This window comes from Mus musculus, chromosome 4 (assembly GCF_000001635.26).
Source record: "Mus musculus strain C57BL/6J chromosome 4, GRCm38.p6 C57BL/6J".
NCBI lineage: Eukaryota > Metazoa > Chordata > Mammalia > Rodentia > Muridae > Mus > Mus musculus.
Genome location: NC_000070.6, coordinates 53,148,856 through 53,168,432, shown reverse-complemented (window position 1 = coordinate 53,168,432; position 19,577 = coordinate 53,148,856). Strand labels below are relative to the sequence as shown.

The 19,577-nt window shown below is 44.2% G+C and overlaps 1 protein-coding gene across 3 annotated transcripts in view; it reads left to right on the top strand.

Annotated features, from left to right (window-relative positions):
• Positions 1–8,444: 8,444 nt before the first annotated feature.
• The window catches only part of Abca1 (ATP-binding cassette, sub-family A (ABC1), member 1), a 129,200-nt gene continuing 118,067 nt past the window's right edge, over positions 8,445–19,577 (top strand). For 2 of the 3 annotated variants that reach the window (XM_006537556.1, XM_006537554.1), the window contains exon 1: positions 8,445–8,757. The gene's annotated coding sequence lies outside the window, so the exon portion shown is untranslated. The remainder of the gene's footprint in view (positions 8,758–19,577) is intronic. The other variant, NM_013454.3, reaches the window with a different exon arrangement.

The window sequence follows — 19,577 nt, the reverse complement described above, 5'->3', positions numbered from 1 at the left end:
AATAACATTTCAACACCCTTCAGCCCAAACCCTGTGCTAAAGAAGCCGAATGTAGTCAGGGGACCCTTAGCATTCAAGTGCTGATTGGAACTAAACTGTTGTACCATCAGGAGGCATAACAAAGGGGTTCTGCCGTCAGGGTCAGTATGGCATTCGTTCCTAAGAGTGACAGGGTATGTGGGGTTTAGTGGGGCCAGTCTTTAGCCATATTGCTTTGTAAAAGCTATAAGACAATGAGTCACTAAAAATATGGTCAACCGCCTAACCTCTCTAGATCTCTAGCTCCCCAAAGCTTTATACAGGCAGTGTTGACAGTGTGTGTGTGTGTGTGTGTGTGTGTGTGCATCTCAAAGAGAAATGCTAACAGATAAGTATGTGAGTGACTAACAAAATCATAACAGTCACACTTCATACTGATTCATTTCATTATAAATAGCATTAAAAAAAATCCATACATAGAAATATTAGAAAGAGCCACATTTAATACATCTTTATGAATATTGAGGAATACCACATTGTATTTTAAGATGGTAATAATGTTAAAGGAGCTTTGTGGAACCATTTTTTTGAACAACACAAATTCCAAATGGTCCCAACAATTTACATGACCAACTCATAAATACCCAGAGTGGATGAGTAAGATATAGTCTATGAATATGAGGGGAAAAAAATCAGAAGACCAGATTAAGGAAAGAAAGAAGGCTTAAATATACTGGGCTTTCTTTTAAAAAATGATTTATTTACTTATTTGCTTAATGTGTGTTGGTGTTTTGCCTGCATGTATGTCTGTGTAAGGGTGTTGGGCTCTCTGGAATTACAGACAGTTGTGAGCTGCTGTGTAGGTTCTAGGAATTGAATCTGACTGCTCTGGAAGAGCAGTTACTACTCTTAACCCTGGAGTCATCTCTCTCGCCTTTGGGATTTTCATTTGGCTGAGAGAGGTCTAGGATTAAGTCAAAATTTCTATATACTTCGACAACCCATAAACCCATCCACTGAAGATGCCTAGCAGCCTTAACTATCCTTGTCGTCTCAGATTTCCCTGCTCGTTGTCAGTGCTTACAACATACATGCCAATAAAATATGCGAGGACAACTGTTTTTATGTGGCAAGTTGCAGGTTTTTTTTTAATGCAGTTGTAAATGCCCTCTTCATACTGACAAACGGCTTTTCATGGTGTTTTTTTCCTAACTAAAAATTTTACACACTTATTCCAGAAAAACTGAAAACTACAGATATGTGTGAAAATATTACTCAGTCTTACCACCCACAGAAAACTGCTGGTAATGTCTAGGTAGGGATTTTTATAGTGTTTTCTATGCAAATATATTCAATGAAAAAAAACCCTGTAAATATATTAAAAATCTTCTAAATACGAATCACATATGCACAGAACGATAGCTTTGTTTTTTCAACTAATATTTACCATGAACGATTCCCTGTTTGAGTTATCTTTGAAAACATAACTTTTAATGTCTTATGGCTGTGTAATATGAACTTAACCGAGGCTCTTTAGAATCTTTATGCAGTTAGGCAATTAAATGGTTTTGAAATGTTCACTCTTATCAGCAATAAAGGAAAAATATCATTGAGCATGTCCTGAGTCATACCTAATTTTTAATTCATTAATTGTTTCTTTTGGTGTGCGCATGTGTAGAAGCCAGAGGAGAATGTTGGGTGTCTTGCTCCATCCCTCTCTACCTTTTTTTTTTTTTGAGATATGCCCCACCCACCCTCCACTCTCTACCCACCCCTAACCCTGGCCACTCCTAGCTTTTTATGTGGGTGCTGGGAAGTACACTCAGATTCTCATGATCGAGCAGCAGGTACTTGTCCCATCTCTCCAGCCCCTTCATTGGACTTTTTATGTTTTTTTTTATGACAAATTTTTTTCCCGTAAATTAGTGGGTCTGAGTCCTCGATGGTAGATGAATGATGATCACCTTGCATTGCAGGGTCATGTATCACAGCATTATTATACCACTTTCCCCTTTCCTCTGACCTACTTTTCTTAGACATCTTAAGTCTAGACTCCTCCATTTTGCTTTCTTTTCTCATTTAGACACCATGACAAGGCTGTCTAGCCCCAACATTAAACAGACTCCTTGCGGAGTGGAGGTGGGTGAGGGAACCAGTCAAATGTTGCTCATGTGAGATCAGCATTAGCTGATCTCCAAGGCAGGACCAGAAGAGTGGAGTATATTGCCTTCTGATACGAAGTCTGGACCAGCTGAAAACAAGACTCGGATTTTACTGGGCAGCCCAACTCTTCAGAACCCTGGCCCCAGAGGGAGAAATGGGAGGGAGCACAGTGCAGTTGGATATTTGGTCCTTAAATATTGTGAATATTATGTCCAAACAGCTGTTGAGAGTCCATGTAGGGTCCACAAGGAAGCGTCCAAAATAACTGTGAGGACACCAAATGCCAGCCTTTGGAAAGAGTGGTCCCCAGGGTCCACAAAGACAAAGGGGAAAGAGACTTGTTTCTTTAGAAGACTAGAAGATGGGATCGGGAAACTTTTGTAGGATTTATCTTTTAGTAACTATTTGTGCGTGTGTGTGTGTGCACGTGCGTGTGTGTGTGTGTGTGTGTGTGCGCGTGCGTGTGTGCGTGTGCGTGCGTGTGCGTGCGTTCGTGCGTGTGTGTGTGTGTGCGCGCGTGTGTGTGCGTGCGTGCGTGTGTGTGTGTGTGTGTGTGTGTGTGTGTGTGCGTGCGTGCGTGCGTGTGTGTGTGTGTGTGTGCGTGCGTGTGTGCGTGTGCGTGCGTGTGCGTGCGTTCGTGCGTGTGTGTGTGTGTGCGCGCGCGCGCGCGTGTGTGTGCGTGCGTGCGTGTGTGTGTGTGTGTGTGCGTGCGTGCGTGCGTGTGTGCGTGCGTGCGCGTGTGTGCGTGCGTGCGTGCGTGCGTGCGTGCGTGCGTGTGTGTGTGTGTGTGTGTGTGTGTGTTACAGAGAAGGACAGCCCTTGGCAAAGGCATAAAACCACTCCCTATTCCCTAGATCACTGCCAGGAATGTGGATTCCTCAGTGTCAGGAAAGGACTCCGAATAGGGGAAGATGTAGACCCATAGCTTCTGCTGCAATAAAGGTTAGGCTTCCTTTAATCCCCAATTGTTTTCTTCACACATGAGGCTGCTCATGTGTAAGTGCCATTTGTGAATCTATTGGGAAGCATGTTGGTAGATTTGAGTTTGGAGTAAATTTTATTTATAATTTGGATATTTTAAAGGTCTCCTCCTTATCTACTCTTAATGCTGCATCTGATAACCTCGTTTGTATTCCAGAGTAACGGTCATAGGACAGCTGAGGTGAAGATGATAGAAGGGTTTTAAAACCCAGGGAAGCAGATGATTCAGTCTGTGAGACAGCAGCAGGCAGCTGTAAGAGCAGAAGGAGAAGATGAAGCAGTAGAAGATGGAGCAGTAGAAGATGGAGCAGGAGAGGATGGAGCAGGAGAGGATGGAGCAGGAGAGGATGGAGCAGGAGAGGATGGAGCAGGAGAGGATGGAGCAGGAAGCAGGAGATCATCAGCTGTTACGGGCTCAAAACAAACAAAAAAACCCAACAACAGCAAAAACAAAAAACAAACAAACAAATGCTTCCTAGGTCTCCCTAAGGGAGTTGGAGTGTAATTCTTTTGTTGTTTTTGTTTGTTTGTTTGGTTGGTTGGTTGTTTGTTTGGTTTTTGCAAGCTGAGGACATATGAAGTCTGGGGTGAGGCTGGAGTGCTGCACAGGGTGATTACTATTGCTGTGGGTGACTTAGTTACCTCCTGCTCCCTCTCCTCCCCAAGTGAACAATTTTCCTCTAGGAAGGATAAATAGGAAGAGGAAGGAGCAGCGTTTCAATACAGAAGACCACATTTCAGGCTTGAAATAGACAGTGGAGATGGAGAAGAACCAAAACCTTTAAAAGGTTTGTAGGCGGTACCTCTGGCCTGGCCGTGATGTTCTTTCAAATGAGAAGAGAACGATGAAGACAAAGATAAAAGTGTTAAGCAAGACTGTGATTTCCCAGAGTAGATGACAGGGTGATGATGTTGTTAAGAAGGCAAAAGGGGAATACTTAAGGTGAAGATGATAAATTTGGGGTTCTCATTTTTGAGGGAGAATGTCTTCCTAACTTCGTGCTGATAAATGTTAACAAGTGGCGTTCCTTTTTCCTTCCTTCCTTCCTTCCTTCCTTCCTTCCTTCCTTCCTTCCTTCCCTCCCTCCCTCCCTCCCTCCCTCCCTCCCTCCCTCCCTCCCTCCCTCCCTCCCTCCCTCCCTCCCTCCCTTCTTTCTTTCTTTCTTTCTTTCTTTCTTTCTTTCTTTCTTTCTGACAGGGTTTCTCTGTATAGCCCTGGCCTGGAACTCAACTTTGTAGACCAGGCTGGCCTTGAACTCAGAAATCCTCCTGCCTCTGCCTCCCAAGGGCTGGGGTCAAAGGTGTGCACCACCACGCCCAGCTAACAAGTGGCTTTCTTAAGGAAAACAAAAACAAAGTCAAAGCTACAAATAAAAAAGGAAAATCAAGTGAGCAAACTCTGATTTATTATTTCTAATAATATAAATATAAATCTTCTTAACACTGACAATTTCAGATTAGCCCTATGGATGCCAATTGCTGAGTGTGTGTGTGTGTGTGTGTGTGTGTGAGAGAGAGAGAGAGAGAGAGAGAGAGAGAGAGAGAGAGAGAGAGAGTGAGAGAGAGAGAATTTGGACAGAACAGCCTGGGCATTTAGTAGAGAGTTTAATGAAAAACAAGAAAGAGACAATTGAAACTTTCCTGTAATGTCTTGTAATGTTAAAGAAAGGGTAATTTGGAGGAGGCAGATTGGACCTGTAGCTTTAAGGAACAGTATATCTCACTTTCTGCCTGATGCTCAGAATATATCTACTTACAAATTGGAATAACTGGTTGACCATAACAAAAACCTGCAAATATATGTTTCTCAAGGCCAGGATAGAAACAGTGTTGTACCTCGCTTGGGTGTTAATACAATTTACAATAGTACAGAAAGAATCACATTGGTCCACTCAAAAGAAATCACACTGCATTCAGAGTCTACGTGGTTTAGAGCCTGTTCCACCTATAAAGGGTGGCACACTGAATTTTCTCATTTGATCACTGATAGCTTGAGGATTTTTCCCCCTGGGTACGGAATTAAGCTGATTAAAACTTGAACTGTAAGTCTTTTCATCTCTCTTCATTAAAGGTGATTTACCAATTAGGGGAGGGAGATGTGTGCCTGTATGTGCTCATGAGCATGTGCCTGTGCGTGTGCGTGTGTGTGTGTGTACAGGTGTGCATGCATGTATGTATGTGTGCCTGTGTGTGTGTGAATGTGTATGTGTGTGTATGTACATTTCAAAGCTAGCGATCAACATCAGGAGTCTTCAATTTCTCTTCGCTTTATTTATTTACTTATTATTTACTTATTTATTACGTCACAGTCTCTCATTGATGCTGCTAGACTGGCTGGCGAGCTGACTCCATTCATCTCCTATCTCTAGCTCTTAGATGCTGGGATTGCTGGTATACTACACCTGGCTTTTCACATGGGTTCTGGGGATGTAAACTCAGGATTTCATGCTTGCATGGTAACTCCTTTATCGATTGAGATCTCTCTCTAGTCTTCTTTTTGAATTTTTGAGTTATATCTCATTCTCTAATGTTCTAAGCAGTAGGTTTTTTTATGATTTGGTTGTGAGCCTAGCCGTTAACAGCTGAGCCATCTCTCCAGCTGCTAGTAGGTTTTCTCAATCACTACAAATTTATTTTGAAAAATCATTTTGTTTATTTTTTTTTTTAGAAAATTTTCATTGCCTTTCTGTAGTGTCCTATTTTTTTCAGCTGCAGGGGGCCAAATAGTAGGTATCTCGGGCAAGAAACACGTGTAGTGAATATCTTTTGTTAAAAAAAAAAACCAACAACAAAAACTTCTCTCTTTTAAGGAAGGTGTTTGTAGACTGTAGACTGGCTCCTAGATATGCATTTAAACTATCCTCTAAACACTGACTTTCAGGGAATCTTGATTTAAAAGCCTTCATGGGATGATAAAATTGAGCTTCTTGTATCTCTATGACCTCTCTAGCAAGGTCAGTAGAGCCATAGTTGCCTGAAGGTCAAGTCTGTAATTAGAAGATCCCAGGGTCAGCTCAGAATAGAACCTCAAGCAACCCAGGGTATGTTTATGGAATCCACTACTTCAGAGCAACAGTAACAAAGATAGGCCTTTCCACTCAGGTAGAAAGGGCTTCCTAGGACAAGGTTGGGGGTTTGGGTGAAGGTGTTATACATCAGAAGACATGGAAGGGAAAGCTCTCTGGAGCATGCTCAGGAACAAACTAACCAGGGGTACTCAAAGGATGGAGAAATTCCTGCTTTGAAATTTCTTTCTTTCTTAAGTGTGATATCATCTAAGTTCTAACTGTTGAAATCCAGTAGTTGTGTCATGAGGTGCTGTCCTGATGGCAGGTCATGTCACTTGGTGTCAACAGGTGTAACCTGGATGAAGCATTTGGCCTCTGTAGGTGTCGAAGGGTAGAGATTTACAACATGCATACACATACTGCCAACACTGCAGTGTATTTGTGCATTTATTGCAGTGAGAGTTGAATAGGGGCAGATTCCTAACCCTACAGGGCTTCCTAGTTAAACACTGCAAGTTGGATTTCAGGGTCATTGCCTTCATATAGTGAGGATTCCAGGATGCTCTGCCCGGGGCTTCTTTCTTCCCACCCTTTCTTCTTTCTCTGCCTCCTAACTACCTGATTTGGGTAGCACTTACATGTCACCTACGCTCTTTTAGAGAAACCCAAGAAGTTAGCTTTTATTTTTAGGGTAAAAAAGAGAGAGATTTATTTATGTACATGAGTGTTTTACTTATGTGCACATGTGTGCACCACGTACACACCTGGTGCTTATGGAGGCCAGAAGACTGTGTCAGCTCTCCTGTAACTGGAGTTACAGATGGTTGTAAAGCAGCAAGTGGATGCTGGGAACAGAATTTAGTAGGAGTACTCTTGGGAACCAAATTCTTCAAAGTACAAAAAGAATGTGTGTGTGTGTGTGTGTGTGTGTGTGTATTTTAGGTGCTAGGAGATATGGGGGAAATGAGGGAAGCTGCATAAAGACTTAATCTCCTAAAATCATGCAAAGAACGATCCTTTCCCCTTAGGCGTTTTCCTTTGTACACAGATGGTCACACATATTATTTTAAATTCTTTGCCAGTGCTGGACTTTTAAAAGTCTGGCATAGGAAATGGTTTATAGGGTATGGATGTCACTAGAGATTGGCACTGATGTTCAGTCAGTAGGATTCTGGTGTTGGCACTCTTCTTCCGAGGACTTCAAAAGTTCCAACGAAATTCATTTTCAGAAAACTCTGAGGCAGAGAGAACGTTCTCTCTTGAGAGACAGGAAGCAAGGGCCAAGGATGTAGCTCTCAGCTGGCTGAATGCTTGCCTGCTATGCAAGAGGCTGGGTTCCATCTCTCCGCACTGTACAAATGTGGGTGTGGTACTCTGTTCCTGTAATTTTAGGCCTTGGGAGGCAAGAGGATTAGGAATTCAAGGTTATTGAGTTTATGAGCAGACTACATGAGACTCTGTCTCAATTAAAACAAATAAAATAGAGGCAGAAAAACTTTATCTAACTTTGGTCGTTTGACATCATCAAAACCCACTCTTGTGACCACAGCTGCCCCTTGTGGCTTATAGGTACCTATTACTAGTGGAGTGTGTGTGTGTGTGTGTGTGTGTGTGTGTAGAAGGTGCAGACTAGGTCCCTGGAAGGTGTGTGTGTGTGTGTGTGTGTGTGTGTGTGTGTGTGTGTGTGTGTGTAGAAGGTGCAGACTAGGTCCCTGGAAGGTAGAGATCTTCTCTTCAAAATCAATGTAAAGGTTTGAGGCAGACACCAAAATAGGCTGATATTCACTGTCCATTCCACATCCCTTCCCCCAATCTAGGACTTTTAAAGGAAGAAAAGGAAGAGACCGAAAATGGTTGGCATCTGGGGGTGGGGTGGGGTGGGGAGTTTTCCTTCCCAAGTTGGGGGCTGAGCAAACTAACAAAAGGAGAGGGGGGAGAGTGGGAGTAAGGGAGAGCGGGAGGGAGAGAGGAAGAGGGCATACACACACAAACAAAACAAACAAAACTCAAAAAGCAACACCCACAAAACCCCAAACAATTGCAGAAAGAGGAGTTTAGAGAACGAGCTTTTCCCCTTTCCTCCTCTGCCGGGAATGTGGAGTCCCTGGCTCAGCGCAAGTCCGGAGTTTCCCGTTTCCCGAAGGCTAGCAGGTCAGGGCCAGGGCTACAGAAAGCGGGCCCCACAAAGCTCTCACCATGCGCCCCCAGTGCCCGCTGCGGCGGCGCACTGTCGCCGGTTTAAGGGGCGGGCCATGTCTCCACGTGCTTTCTGCTGAGTGACTGAACTACATAAACAGAGGCCGGGAAGGGGGCGGGGGAAAGAGGGAGAGAACAGCGTTTGACCGGTAGTAACCCCGGCGCTCGGCACAGCCGAATCTATAAAAGGAACTAGTCGCGGCAAAAACCAGTAATTCCGAGGGCGAGCGAGCGGGCCGGGACCGGCAGAGCCCACTTCTCTCCGCGGCGCAGCGCAAAGCTGGGCAGGGGGCGCCGCGGGACCCGCGCAACCACAGCCGGCTTGGGGAGCTGCTCTGCTCCCTGTTTCCCCCCACTTTTTTCTTCCCCTTTCTGGAAGGGTTTGTGCAGGGGTAGGGAAAACAGACTCAAACAGCAAAGTGGAAAACAGGTAAGAGGTTCTTCAGTGACTTGGGCATTTTGTTTCGGGGCCAAGGAAGCGTTGGGAAGCTCTCCGTTTTGGGGACACTGGGGGGACTCGAACTCCCATGTACCTTACTTCTGGGGATGCAAATAGTACAGGGGAGGCATAAACAGGGAAAGAATGTTCTGGGACGGGCCCTGTCGACCCTGGGACTCAGAACTGCCGCACTCGGGTCTCCCGGAATCGGAGACCAGCGAGAGCATCTCCGGCGTCGGAGACTCGCCTCTTGGGCGCAGTGTGAGCCAAGGTTCCCGGACGTCCTCGGGGTACAGCCAGTGGGGTAGGGAGAAGGGAATCCTCTACAAAGGGTCTCCTTTTGTCTGGCGCGGGGTAGGCCGTCGCCCACAAGTGTCACATCTGAGTCCTCACTCCATTATTTAACTGGTTTGTGTTGGCCTCTGACTTGGAGGTTCTCTTCCCGGGACTGGGACTGCATGTCCTTGTTTCCAAAGAACTCTAGTAGGAAGTGTCCTAAACGGGGTCTTTTATGTTACTGCTGCTTGAGTTCTCTGGGCTTTGTTCGACTCCGGGGTCCTGCCCACAGGCTTCCTGCGCTCTGGAGGGCTGCAGTCCCTGGCGCAAAGTGGGAGACCACTTTTGTTCCTTCTAAAGACAGAAAACTTAAGAGAGTCTGCAGAAACCCGAAACTGGGGTGCCCAATCCACCCTCATCTTACTGCTTTTTGCTAGTCTTCCCTTGGGGAGACTTCGGGCTGAGCACCGATTGGGAAGCTGGGGCTAGGTTGTGCAGCCGAATGACCGCAAGTAACCCCATCGGGCAGCACAGAACTCGCAGCTCGGGTGCTGGGCCGGGCTCCGCCGCCAGGGGGTGGGGGCTGGGCGGCCTGCGGGTGGCCCCTGGAGACTGGCCCGCAGCGCCTCCTGGCCGGGTAGCCTAGGTATGGCCTGGTGCGGAGTGAGAGTCTCTAGTCCTTTTGCTTCACTGTGAATCTGGTCAAAACTGGTGTTTCCAAACTGGGAGGAAACCCGAGGCCAAGAAAGCCAGTCTATGTTTTCATGTTGTTGTTTTTTTCTTTTTTGTTTTTGTTTTTTGTTTGTTTGTTTGTTTCCTGACTCCCAGACCGTTGCTCAATGAGGTTCTTGGGGATGTTGGCTGATGACAACCTTGTGGATAGGTGCCTGTTTTGGTTTCTGCACTTACCTCTGGAAAAGAGAGAAATACTTATTAAACTGTTTGCTTTTTTTTTTTTTTTTGACTTTGTGTGTTTGTTTGGGAAAACTAAGTGTCACTAGAAATAATTAGTTTGCCCCATTTGCTGCAATGGTATCACCATTCCAAAACAAAACAAGAATTTACTTCGACATCCTTCCAAGGAAGTGGGCAGAATAAATGTACAATAAAGGACAGATAAACAAAAGGAACACTTCTGGCTTAAGATGTAGGCCCCCGGTAGAGTCTACCTTGTACAAGACCTTGGGTTCTAGCACCACCAACCACAGAAGCAAAGCAAAACAAAACAGCACAAACCTTCCTTGAAGAGAATTGGTACACCACTTTCTTTCTGTGGCTCAGCCCTCACCTCCCACAGCACACACCTGACACATGCCTGCAGGCTCGAAAGCACACCCTTACCTCTTAGTCATAATTCGGAACCCTGACCCAAGTATTGATACTCTACAAGACATAAATGCCAATTAAAAAGGAGTTGTTTATCATCACCACTTTTCTTTCAGCCCATTTTTAATATTCTAATGCACACATAAGGACAACGTATTGCTGTTCCCATTGTTGAAAAACACTTCCCCCACATCAAAGGAGGTATAGACAAGCATAGAGAATATTTGAGTGGATAGTATATCAATATATAAATAATAAAGATAAATTACAGTTTCTATTGTAAGCATGTCTTTTCCTCAGCGCTATCACAAGTCATTAAAATAGGGCTTTTTTTTTTTTAAAGAAAGGTGTGATGCACAGAATTGATTATTATCTATGTGGTAACAAGTTGAATCTGAGGGTTGAGGGAAGGAAATTTTCAGCAACATAATGCTCATAGTACCATTTTGGAGCAAAAATTGCTACCATAGAATAAGTCATGGGTCTCCTTGTGAAAGTCACTGGGGTTCTGGAGGGGTCACTGGTGGTGACTTGGGTATTTGTGACGGGTGTCTTCCCGAAGATGAGTATTTTAAATCCAGCCCCCTAAAGTATTTTTTATTAGCACCCAAAGGCAGGCCTGTTGTGGCCCTTGGATGCATCTTGATTTGGAATGTGTGCGTGGTTGATGGGAGACCGTGAATTAGTCTGGAATTGGAAAGGGTGACTGGGGCTGATTGGTTTTCTACCTCTCTTCATGGAAACCCCAATGCAAACACTATTTAAAAAAAAAAAAAGAATGATACTTAGCAACTCAGCTATGTGCTACCTTACCTATGTGGAGAGGAGCTGGGACTTTTAGTATTTTTTTTTCTTTAGGCATCGTTTTTTTCCTCTCATAAATCAGTGTCCTTATGTGGGCTGCATATGTAGTGACTGAAAATAGATCTTTGCTTTTTTAAAAAAAATATACTTTTTAGTTTCTAAGATAGTTAAATGGACACTTCTTTAAACTCTTAAATTAGGGACTTCCTGGATTTTTAGAAAATATATATGTGTATAGCTTTGGCCGTTCTTAAAACATTCAAGTATAAATATATTTTTATATATGGTCTGGATGTTAAATAAATAATGAAATTATAATGTAACTATGGTCAATTATTCTGGCATTAAATTTTAAAAGATTGGTCGTAATACTTGTTGATTTACTTGCATTGGGAGAAGGTCCGCTTTAAAAATATTGGAGACAGCTTTACACACGGAAGAGAAAGCACCTGGAATACCAATTATAGACGTGTTTGTGTCTTAATAGACGCTTACCTGGTGCTGTTCCCGGTGTTACTCAGACGCTGAGTTTATCTTCAAGCCAAACTTGTTTATTGTAACTACAGGTTAAGAAGGCGGGAGGCTATCTGGTCCTTGGCTCTCCATTTTCCAAGAGGCTGATTTGAGATTTGAATTCACTTCCCAAAGTCTCTAACTGTCCAGATTAGGGGAGACAGTGGTACAATTTCAGATGCCGTGAAAGGGAATTTGCCGTGTATTCATTTGCTGTCATTTTTACTGGAAACTTATGATCTGTATCATATTCCCATATTTGCTCTGGGGTAGTCGGTCAAATTCTCTTCTGGAAGAGACCTTGGCTGCAACTCGGTGCAAACAAACAAACAACAACAACAAAACCCAGGCAGTAACATTTGCTCAGTTCTCATTTAAAAACAAAGCCAAAACTTGGTTTTAAATGAGTGTGATCCTCTTGCCTCAGCTAATTAATTGTGAATAGTGTGTGACCTCAGAGTAGTTTGCTACAGATTATGGGGCCAGGTGGCATAAAGTCCGAGTGAACGTCTCAGACATGAAATGGTTTCTGCAGGCAGGTCTTAAGCTACACCATACTCTGTCAAACACGAATGGCCCAAAAGCAGCTTGTCTAGGATTATCGTTGACTGTGGGGAACATCACATTTGTGGGGGTTTTTTTTTTGAAGATTTTTAAAATTTATTATTATATGTAAGTACACTGTAGCTGTCTTCAGACAGCCCAGAAGAGGGAATCAGATTTTATTACAGTTGATTGTGACCTACCATGTAGTTACTGGGATTTGAACTCAGGACCTTTGGAAGAGCAGTCAGTGCTCTTAACCGCTGAGCCATCTCTCCAGCCCATGTTTGTTTTCTAAAACAATGAGACTTTGCAAACTTGAAGACCTGGCAGAAAGAATGTTACCCTCCTCACAAGTCTCCTGCACCCCCAACTCCCTCCCATTCTGCACTTCCATGCAGAATATGATCTGAGCCCCGTGCTCACGTATGTCATGCACTTAGGTTTCAAAAGAGAGGTCTTTGACCCTTGCGCGTAATCTGTCTCTCTAATACGGAAATTGACAAATACCAGTCAGCTAAGGGGCTGGATGCTGCTCGCTTCCTGTGTTTTAAAACTACTCCAACAAATAAGACATTCTCAGCAAAGTGTTAGAGACTGATACGGCCACGGACGTCATTAATGCATCTTGGTGCGTGTTTAAATGATTTAGGCTAGATGACTCAAGTAGACGAATAGTCCTGCTCACCCAGTTCCATTTCCCTTTTTGAGGCAGCTGCAGGGATTTGAGACAATAGTCTGCGATGCCCCATTTAAATATTTTGAGTTGTTCATTAATGTGCTCTTATGGATAAGCGTGAGATAACTCCTTATGTGATTTAGAGGTTCAGACACTTTAAGAAGTACAGAAGCCTCTTCTGTGTTATTTCTGGCTTTCACAGTTTTGGGGTGTGTGCCTTAAAATCTAGAGTGTTTTTGTGTGTCATTTCCAAAAACTTGGGGGCCACGCAGGAGTAAGGAATGGTACCAGTCTAGGTGTCTGTCGACAGGTAAATGGATGATAAAGGAAGCTCTTGTCCTCTCTGAGGAGCTACAAACCTGCTAACTAGGCCAGGCTCTACTCCTGAAGGTCCCACTACCTCCTGATTACAACACCTTTAACACATGGGCCTTGAGAATACATTCAAGATCCCCAGTTCAGCAACATTTCTCTTGCTGCCTCCTCCAGGACGCTTTTCTTTGAAAGTGTTAGGGAAACTCACTCCCCTGGACTCCTGGTAGCACGTTGATACTGATCCCCAGAGTGACTGCTGTTCACCCTTTCCATCCATCCGTGTATGAGGAAGTGGATGAACCGTTTTATATGTTGGGAGTAGGGGCAGTCCTATTGTTTCTTTTGCTGACTGGATTATATTTATTTCTATGGCTTCTGGGTACATTAAGCCCTGGCAGAATTTTTTAAAAAGCCATTATTAAACTTTTAATTATTAGATTTACTTATTTTATGTTGATTCATTTATGCCTTGCATGTATGTCTGTATAACGTGTACCTGCTTGGTCCCTGCAGAGGTCAGAAGAGGACCTTGCATTCTGTGGATTTGGAGTTTATGGATGGTTGTTACCAACTGTGCTGTCACTCCAGCCTCTTTTTGTTTTAAACATCATCTATTCTAGTCTCTTCATAATAAAGAACCATGCCTTTGTTTTGTGTCCCAAAGCCGTAAGATTTCTTGTCTAAATCCACTCCCTGAGCAGTCATTAATTGGAAATTAAATTCTTATTCTTTTTCTTCCTTGATCCTGGATGGCTTCTCTTCTTGCAGAATACAGAGTTATAATGCCCTTTAGAATAGTAAAGAGAAATCGTGTACATTAAATAGACATGGAATTCTTAAATCCTGGCCTGCTCTCATTTATTTGTTGTCTCTGTTGGCCCAGTTTGAATTGTAAGGGGCTTTTTCAACTGGAACTCTTCTTGCTTTCCCAAAGACAAAGTGTCCTTTAGCTTTAAGTTCAAACAAGAAGGAACATTTTCACAGAACTCCTGGATGCTAAGTAAGGGTCTGCGAGGTGATGTTTTCTTTATGCAAAAGTATAAAATTCTGATACTAATTCTGGTTGGTGTTGTGATTCGCGGCAGGTGTATTTCTTTTTTATAAACTTGTGAATGATGGTGTTAGTTGTAGTGGGACCTTGAATTTAGAATACAGCCAGCCTTTGGTCGGCTTGTGTTTATTCAGTTATCAGTCTTATGGGGATTTGCAAATTTAACTGGACTGGCTGCCATTTCTCCCCTTTGCAGTGCAGGCTACACTTCACGTGATCAGAAGGCGAGCGGCTCTCCCCTGCTGAGGAGAGAAGAGTGAGCAGAGCCTGCAGAGCCCAACAGGCCACTCTGTCCTCAAACAGAGCTCCATTTGGGGACACTGGCTATCACCTGATGTAGCCACTTAGTACAGTGTTGCTTGGAGACTGGGGTGTGCGACTTTTTAAATGGCACCATAAAATCTGTCTTTTTTTTTTAAATGAGGCTACCAACGTTCCACCCAGTAGATGAGTCCACTTTCCCCTGAATACTTTTCACTTGCTACTCTGAGTATTTGATTTGTGGAATCTTAATAACAGAGTCACTTTTAAAGAAAGGAATGCATAGAATTTTGATAACACTGGACTCATCTGACATGAATTTTCTTTTTGCAGGATCCTCCCAACCCCCAAATAACGGTTTTCTTGTTGTCAATACTAAAAAAATAAAAAGTGGACACACCCTTAAGTTTTTTGTTTTTCAGAACCAGTTGTGGTCTTATTCCTCTTTTTCTCCTCCTCTAGTTAGGTAGCCAGCAAAGTGGCTTGTTTGTCTTTTTGTGGAGAAGGTGTCAGACTGGAGGGAAGGACTCGGGCCTTTGGGACTGATGGCAGCTGAATGACGTTCTCACATACCTGGTTAGTTGGCGCTTGCTGTGTTGCAGAACTGGCATGTTAGGGACACAGGGCATCTGCTTGGCCTGCTTCCGGAGCTGGCTGGTGAAAGGGCAATCTGGAGAAGGGTCCTGATACCAGTCACCTGATCTCTAAGCTGGCCCTGGACAAGAGCTCCATTATGTGAAAATGAAGGCAGTAAATTGTTGAGGTAGAAAAGCTGTGTGCAGATATTGAAAGGGTTCCTTAAGTCTTTGACTTGAACCTGTGGGCTTAGAGCATTGGGTTCCTGAGCAGTGCTGACTGTTTTATAGTTTGGGATGAGTCCCCGGAACCCCCCCCCCCCCCCCCCCCCCCGAAGATGTCCTTTTCAGCTGGTATGTTCACATGAGTCTATTGTTTGCTTTGTAACACAGCTGGAAATGGTGCCTTGGCTTCGGGTCCTTTAAACAACTTACTCAGCAGGGTGCACTTGCTAAGCCAGCAACCAGGGAAGAGTTTAGGTAGATGGGAAAAGAGGTGCAGGATGGAAGCCCAGACTTCTAAGATGATTGATTTAGAAGTCGAATGAAATGAGACAGAGGCAGCTTTAGGACCCAAGCACAACTTGTTGGAAAGCAGCCGTGGGCTACAGAAAACAGCTGAATGACAGGACAATGTGGAGAGAGGAGAGACCCCAGAAGGGGATTTTATGGTAAACCCTTGGTATCCTGAAGGGCTTGCTACCAGAGATACCCAGGTAAGTTTCGCTTCTCTCAGTAGTCTGGGCTCAGGAGAGAGTGCCGTGCTCTGGAAAGGCCATGGAAGGAAATGGTACTCTCTCTGTAGACCAAGTGAGGAGAGAGATTCCGTTAATTGTCTGCTCACTCTCAGCCCCACCCTGGATGGAAGCTTCACTCCGTGAAGTGGGTAACACTCATTTCAATAACAGTGCATCCAGTACTTCTCTTGTTCCAGGAACTAGATAAATGTTTTATAGACACTATTAGCCCTGTTTGATGCAGAGGACGCAGGGCGTCAGAATCTTTAGGGTTCCAGAGTCGATGAATAGTCTCTGTGCCATCCATACCTTAGCATCCTTCAGCGATGTGAGCCACATACCATGGTTGTTGCTAATATGCCACTGGACCACAGCTCCCAAGATGTTCTTGGAAAGTCTTCTTAGAACAACAGGCGGTATTATCCAGTCAAGTTTGTCTGCAAATCAGGGCTTGCAGGTAGCTTGCAGGTAGATCAGGGTAAAGGATGCTCTGGGCCCCTGCCAAAGTACATCTTTACTCCAGCGTTTTGACCGCAGTTGAAGACTTTTTATGTTTCTCCCTTGCGACAAGTCAGTCATGAGGGTAGTTTGGTTCCTACAGTCAGAGAAGGTTCATTTCTTTGTGTGCCTCATCCCCCTGACCAGGGAAAAAGCAAATGCTTGTATTATTTGCTAAATTCTTCCTTTGAAGTTTGCTCTGTGTTTGTTTAGTGGAAATCAGTGAGAGGTGAGGGGGTGATCTTTTAACATTCGGTTAGAATTTTCCCCTAATTTTACTCTAGAGGGACAAGGATTTCGGTTCGGTACAGATCTGCTTTCAGAAAAGCCAGGCTTTTAAGCATTTTAAAAGAAGTCCAGAGGCCATTTGTGTAGCTGATAGCAACTCTGGAACTCTGAGGGCGGTAAATAGGATCATTGACTGTCTAACTATCAGAGAGAGACTTGATGGGAGTAGCTTTTGACTTTCAGGATCTCTTGTAGAATAGAATTGTCAACAACAGCAGGAATTGCTTAAGATGAGCAATTGCTTCTCAAAGGCTAGTTACAGATCGGCACAACATTCATGCCTTTCTCACATCCGCTATTGGTTTTCCTTTTTATTTTTTAATTTCATAGCTCTTGTTTTGAAAATGAAGCTATGCACAAAGAATTTTGTCTTGGAAGTTGGCTACGTGTTCCAGGTTGGGGAAAAAAATGTATGCAGCTGTTTATAATCTCGCTGTTACGAATAAGGATGTACGTTTGATGCATTTGGCATTTTGAGCCCTGCTGCCTCCCCAGTTCTAATTGTTGGGCACAATAGCATCCACAGCTTCTATCGTTTTAGTTGGGTGGTTCTTAGCTCAGCCTCTTCTTAAACAGTGACAGGATCAGTTCATTTGAGGTTGATTTTTGTCTTGAAGACCTCTTGCCCTCTTTGATGTTTACACATTTCAGTGTTAAGAAATGCAGTGTTAAGAATATTATCTTTAGGTAGTGACATCATTTCTGGGGTGCCTGTTTGTTGATTTGAGTAAGGGAGCATTTAAGGGACCACTAACGAGGATGGCTTTGGGGTAGTGAGCCTAAGACTAGAGGCCAGGAAGGCTAATCAAGACAGTCAGCTTAGCTTCAGGCATGGATTAAGCTGGTGGGTCAGCTTTGGAGAAATTATAGGATGTCTCACAATCCCTCCCATTCCACAGCAGCCTACCTGTGAAATCATGGATGCAGTGAGCCTGTGCCAGCCAGGTCTCCTGGCCTTTAGTAACCTCATTAGGCTTCTCCCTGAACGTGACTACTGATCCAGAGACATAGGCTCCGAGAGGCTATTAGAGAACAGGCCTTTTCTATAGCAAGCATACTCTGTTGGGCTTACAGGTTTCATTCTTGATATTTCAGGACCTTGCACAACCCTCTGGGGATGAGGCCGGAGCCTCATCTGGTCTTGCTTTTGCATCACTATCTCATGAATATGCAATCAGTTGAGCTCAGCACCTTTGCATATCGGCTACAGTTGGACCTATTTCCCCGCTTTGTAGTTTAACTGCCTCGCCATTTAGCAGTATGAAACACCGCAGATACACGCAGTTTTCAATTGCCCGTTTTTACCTCCCCTAAGAAAAGGAAATCTACAGACAGCTGTTATTAAGACATGCCTCCAGCTATGGTCAGAAATTTCACCTTGCATCTGGTTTCTGCTAACTGAAAATCTGTTGTCTTAAGAAAGCAGAGCTTACACATATGCATAGAGAGACACATATATTTATTTATTGAAAGTTCTGGAGAATGGCTGTCATATACCCATTGCTGTTTGAAAATGAGAATTAGTTGCTGGGTGCACATGCTAAGTTTCTGAACTATTTTGATGGCACCGAGGAGAGAACGCATTCAGAAGACTAAGTGGACTCAAGAGAGACTCAAAGGCATGTGACTGTTCTCAAAAAGTTGCAGCCGGGCGTGGTGGCACACACCTTTAATCCCAGCACTCGGGAGGCAGAGGCAGGCGGATTTCTGAGTTCGAGGCCAGCCTGGTCTACAGAGTGAGTTCCAGGACAGCCAGGGCTACACAGAGAAACCCTGTCTCGAAAAACCAAAAAAAAAAAAAAAAAAAAAAGTACAGCTGTCATATGGAACACAGACTTGGAGCTCCCACCCCTTTCCTGTCCAGAAAGACCAACTTCTCAGTTCTAGTGAGACATGACACTTATGTGGTCTCTGCTTGAGGACTTTTGCTGTTGGGAAACAGGCACTGTCTAAGGAATTGCCAGTCATGGGTTGAATGACTCTTCTCTCGTGGAGCCTAACACTGGAATCATGCTTGTATTCTTTCAGGAAGGAACATGACAAGTCCACCCTTCTGTCCCCAAACAGCAAGGGTTTCTAGTAACAGTGTGGCCATGCACACACTTTGTCTCCTGCATCTCTCTCTCTTTCACACGAACACGCACACGCACTCTCTCTGTGTGTATCTTTGGCTGTCCTGAAGCTTGTACTGTAGACCAGGCTGGCTTTGAACTTAGAGATCGATCTGCCTGCCTCTGCCTTCTAAGTGCTGGGATTAAAGGTGTGTGCCACCACTGCCCGGCCCTGTCCTACATTTCTGTCAACAGACTAAGTGCTTCCGGGTTGAGGTAGTCTGAGGAAGACGTACTTGCTGACCAAGGGGGATAAATTCTTTGACTTTACCTTTATTGTGTTTCTTCCTTCTGTTTCCAGTAGGTCTCTTGCCTCTTCTCTCATCTCTCTTTGAGATACATTTGTCAAGTTCAAAATGTCAAAATGACCTGGTCAGGAAGAGAGTGGTAGGCAGAGCTCTAAGTGGTTAGCACCATCATTTCCCTTCCCAAGTTTCCTATGAGCTTCTCCCTTCCTCTCCCTCTCTGTGTGTGTGTGTGTGTTTTCTTTTGCTACTGTCAGAGTCTGTCTGCCTGGCTTTCCAGTTTGCTTTAGCGATGTGTAAAAAGAATGTATAATGCTGGCTGGTGAGCAGCCTATAGTTGGCCCATCTTCTCACTTCTTCCTTCTAGAGATGGTTCATTGGAGGGAACCTCCTCTCATGTGGCCATTTCCCATTTTTCTCTGCTAAAGTGAGCCCCACCCCCATCCCTGAGAATAGGATCTATGCCTCTCTTACTCTCCACTGAGTCCTAAGGGTCTGGAGCATCACATCACTGGTGATAGGCTCCCACTAGATATGTGTTGTGGTTAATGGGAGCCTGGCAGAGTTGGGGATGAGGATGTTTGGCCGA